At 47.0% G+C, this 4,718-nt stretch overlaps 1 long non-coding RNA gene across 1 annotated transcript; it reads right to left on the bottom strand.

Moving 5' to 3' along the window:
* Window positions 1-293: 293 nt before the first annotated feature.
* On the bottom strand, window positions 294-2,463 carry LOC122227674. Its single transcript, XR_006206189.1, has 3 exons — window positions 2,352-2,463; window positions 1,932-2,100; window positions 294-809 (listed from the first exon to the last, which is right to left on the bottom strand). It is a non-coding gene; the product is annotated as an uncharacterized LOC122227674 (long non-coding RNA).
* Window positions 2,464-4,718: the final 2,255 nt, after the last annotated feature.

The following is a 4,718-nucleotide window of genomic DNA, read 5'->3' as shown; positions in this document are numbered from 1 at the left end:
CTTGGTGGACAGCCGGGTGTGCTGTGGCCCATGCCACCACCCACAAAACCCCAAAGCCCCCAACCGGCAGTCAGTGGGATCGGTGGGACATTATAAGCCGAACGTCTGTGAAACCTGATGAAGGCCGAGGTCAGCCATCCTGCCGTAGGGCATACAGACCGCGAGCAGCAGGCACGCTCTCGCTACAAACGGTCCTTTCTTTATTGCAGGGATAAAGACACAACCAAGTGCTTATTTTATTGTTTGCTAATGCTTTTAAAATTTTGCAATAAAGCCCTTTGGCAGCCATGAGCTAAAATAATGAAAGTACACGTTTATCGAAAACCAAGCGCTGAATTTCTCGAGGTCATTACAATTACGCGGAAGCTATAGTTGGCACAAAATGCTCATTCATGTTGTCCGCAGGCCCTCGCAAGGACACGGATCACACAGAAGCTTCTGCCTCCAACATCAGTGGTCCCTTGAGGAGGGCTTTGCCCAAAGACAGGATTTTACCACGTGTGGCTGCAGAAGGTCTCTTGCACATCTCACCTGGAGGCATGACTTTTCTTTTAGGTTACCCTCCGTCCTTCCAAGCTCAGCCGGCTCATTTCAGATTCTAATTTTTCTTGTGCACGTTTGAGAGGCCAGCCATCAGCTGTTAATACGTCAGTGCCACCAGCAGAAGAAGGATTTGGCAAACTGGTAAAGGGAGCCAATCTTAACCCATGTCCTCAGATACTTCAGACGGGAAATCGGTGAACTCCAAGAAAGGTTCAATGTTTTCAGTCCAATTTATGACCTAGAAATACCACTTTCACAATTTCATCCTGTTGGAGGCAAAGCACCTGAGATTCTTACAAGCACTAGCAAATTCACTGAGGAAGATCCCCCCCTGCAGATAAAGCTACTTGTTTTATGGTGGTGATAATACGCATATGTATGTGATGGAAGCTTCCTCACAAAAGCCATGTTCTTACAGTAAAAAGACGTGTGGAGCAGATATCTGAAGGAAGAGCAGGTTGTGGAGAACACACGATTCCAAATTGTGCCCAGCGAGGTGAGCCGATCTAACCATCAGATCACGTAAGTTGTCACAGATCAAATCATGTCAGTGTCACGGACAAATTTACAAATATTTATGTGCACTCAGTTAAAGTAACTAAAGAGCGACCTGTTATAGCAAGAAGATACTGAATTAAAATGAATTAAAAAAAAAAAATAAAACCTTCCATGTGGTAGTTTGTACCTTGCTGCCCGCCATGAGGAAGGTTGTGGGAACACTTGAGCTTTTGGAGAGCTTTGTAAATGCATCTGAGTGTCCTGTGATGGCCTGAAACTTTTGTAAATAAACCCTCTGAATGTTTTGGTTGCATCAGACAATTTAACGACAATGACAATAGCCAACAGAAACTCCAGCTTTGGAGCCTTTGAGGAAATTATAGTTATTGAAAGCAAGCTTGCAAACAGGAAGACACTATATTTATCCGATACAAGGTTGAGGGGGTGACAAATGAAACAAGTCCTGACAGCCTATAGGATTTGGTTTAGAAATTATATGACTGGGGCGCCTGGGTGGCTTGGTGGGTTGAGCGTCCAACTCTTGATTTCGGCTCAGGTCATGATCCCAGGGGCGTGGGTTGGAGCCCCATGCTGAGCACGGAGCCTGCTTGAGATTCTCTCTCTGTCCCCCACGTCCTCTGCCCCTCCCCCCTCAAAATTAAAAAAAAAAGAAAGAAATGATATGATTGTGCTTTGGAATAATAGCTCAACGAGTAGACAGCATCTTTTAATGAAGCCCTAATTTTCATTAAGCAAATTAGTATTTTGTACTGGAACAGAACAAAATAAAAATATCTTCAAGTTCGCTGCATCTAAACATAAAGAAACGTTCGAGAGAATCACGTATGAGAACAACGTCAAAACAGGTGACTTATTTGATGAGTTCTTACCTCGTCGGAGTATTTGCCAAAGAAAGCTTCTCAGGACAGAAACAAGAAGCCAGTCTCCATAAATGCATTTGGGTGAAATATTTACATGTTTCAATGTGGAGAAAAACTAGTCGTGAACATGTTCTCTGTAGAGCTGAATTTGCTCTGAGCTTACCAGATACCCCTGCACCTGCAGAGAGAAAATCATCTCAATTAAAAATGTTATGGTCTGACAGAGAGGAGACATCTTAAAGTGTCAACAATTTCAAATGTACTAACCAAAAAAATTATAGTTTTGAGGAAGGACACAAGCAGTTTTATGGAAAAATTTTTAATGCTAACATTCTAATGAAAAATGCTACTCTTTAAAAAAAAATTCCAATGGGTCTACTAATATAATAAAACCCACTTAGCCAAAGGAAATACTTCAAAAATACACACCTGTAATTATTTCTAGTGCCCGCCTCTTCTGCCCTGCCTCTAGTGCCCCAGTTTGGATGGAGACTGAACGATCAGCCTGTATGTCTGCCACACAGGTTTTCAGACTTCAGAATCTTCCGGAAGCTTATTTCATTGTGATGTGGGCAATCTGAGACCTGGTCTGTTGCTGGTTTTCAATCAAGGGATGATGTACAACACAACACCGTGACACCCAAAGATCTGAGGCATAGGGGCGCCTGGGTGGCTCAGTCACTTAAGCGTCCGACTTCGGCTCAGGTCATGATCTCATGGCTTGTGAGTTCGAGCCCTGCGTCGGGCTCTGTGCTGACAGCTCAGAGCCAGGAGCTTCTTCAGATTCTGTGTCTTTCTCTCTCTCTCTTCCCCTCCCCCAATCACATTCTGTCTCTCTCTCCTTCAAAAATAAATAAACATTAAAAAAAAAAGATCTGAGGCATATAGTTCACTAAGCTTTGACATATGTGTACACCCGTATGGCCAACACCCAAGCAAAAGATGAAACATTTCCATCATTCTGGAATCTTCTCTGTGCCCCTTTGCAGTTAATCCCCCACTCCTAGGTAACCAGTCTTCTTGTTGTCTGAACTCACAAGGATCTGGGTCTGGGCCCTGGCTTAGTCACGGGCCAGCTGTGCACCATAACTTGGGTAAGTGCTCAAACTCTCCAAACGTCACCCACCATCCATGGAATGGAGCTGAAGGGTTGTTGAGAGGTACCATGAGGTAAGGTGTTGGCAGAGCGTTGGGCATAGAGCAGGCACTGAATAAATGAAAGCACGGTCGGTGGTGATTGAGGATGGAGATCAGCTTCCATCAGTGTAGGATTCCATCACCATGGGGGGGTCCAAATTCCACAGACAATTCTGTCAAGGTGTCCTGCTCTGCCTTACCTGTCTGCCAGGTGTCCTACCTGTCTACCCCTCCCTGCCCAAACTCCCTGTAGCCTCCCGTTGTCGTTTTTTTTAATATAATTTATTGTCAAGTTGGCTAATCCACAGCGTATGCAGTGTGCTCTTGGCTTTGGGAGTAAATTCCCATGATTCATTGCTCACACACAACACCTAGTGCTCATTCCAACAGGTGCCTTCCTCGGTGCCCATCACCCATTTTCTGCTCTCCCCCCGCCCCCCCATCAACCCTCAGTTTGTTCTCTGTATTTAAGAGTCTCTTATGTTTGACTCCCTCTCAGTTTGTAACGATTTTTTTCCTTCCCTTTCCCCAAGGTCTTCGGTTAAGTTTCTCAAACTCCACCTATGTCTGAGAACAGAGGATATCTGTCTTTCTCTGACTTATTTCACTCAGCATAATACCCTCCAGTTCCATCCATGTCATTGCAAATGGCAGGATTTCATTCTTTCTCGTTGCCAAGTAGTATTCCGTTGTGTAGCCTCCCTTCTTGAGACAGGCTTGTGACCAGCTCCAATGGAGATGGGCTTCTGTCCTCTCCCTGAAAGCCCTTCTCCCTGGACACTCCAAGAGAGAGCCAGGTCCCCACTATACATACATGTCCCCCTCCTCCAGCCCCTTCCCACGGCCCTTAGCCCATGTGGCACTAGTCCATGAAGATAAGCCCCATGTTCACCTGGGTGGCTGAGCATTGGTTGAGCGTCCGACTTCAGCTCAGGTCATGATCTCACGGCTCATGGGTTTGAGCCTCGGGTCGGGCTCCGTGCTGACAGCTCAGAGCCTGGGGCCTGCTTCGGATTCTGTGTCCCTCTCTCGCTCTGCCATTTCCCCACTCACTCTCTCTCTCGAGATTAAATAAAACATTAAAAAAAATTTTTTTGATGATAAGCCCGATGTCCCTGTGGGGTGCTGCCCTCGGTACTCCAGGCACCTGACACAAACCAAAACACACAAGACAAGTGAGCCTCAGCGCGAAGGACCTGGCTGCTCGCATCACAGTGGAGAGCGGTGTGCATCCACATTCTCTTCTACTGTGATTAATCAGAACGCCATGATTATGAGGGCCTGGGAAGGGCGGTTTTACAAACTGAATGTCACAGCAATCCCACGTGGGAAGTGGGGACCCTTGCCACGCCCACGTTACGGAGGACAGAACAGGCTCACCCACACCACCCAGCTAGAGGGTGCCGGAAGGGGACTTGGAGGCTCGCTTCTCTGCCTCTGCCTCCTGGCTGCGTCTGATGGAGATGTGGGGGTGCACATCCTGAGTGCGTCTCATCCTTCACGGAGCTTCACAATCACCGGGGGGGGGGAGTGTTCCCTGGCCTGGTTCCCAGAGGCCCAAAGACAGCAGGTCTGCCTGTGACAGTCTGCCTGCTTGGAAGTCCCGAGGAGATTCTAAGGGATACAGGGGCCACCGCCCTTGTGTCTCAAACTCTTGAC

Source organism: Panthera leo, chromosome C1 (assembly GCF_018350215.1).
Source record: "Panthera leo isolate Ple1 chromosome C1, P.leo_Ple1_pat1.1, whole genome shotgun sequence".
Classification (NCBI taxonomy): Eukaryota; Metazoa; Chordata; class Mammalia; order Carnivora; family Felidae; genus Panthera; species Panthera leo.
This window is presented reverse-complemented; position numbering and strand designations above follow the sequence as displayed.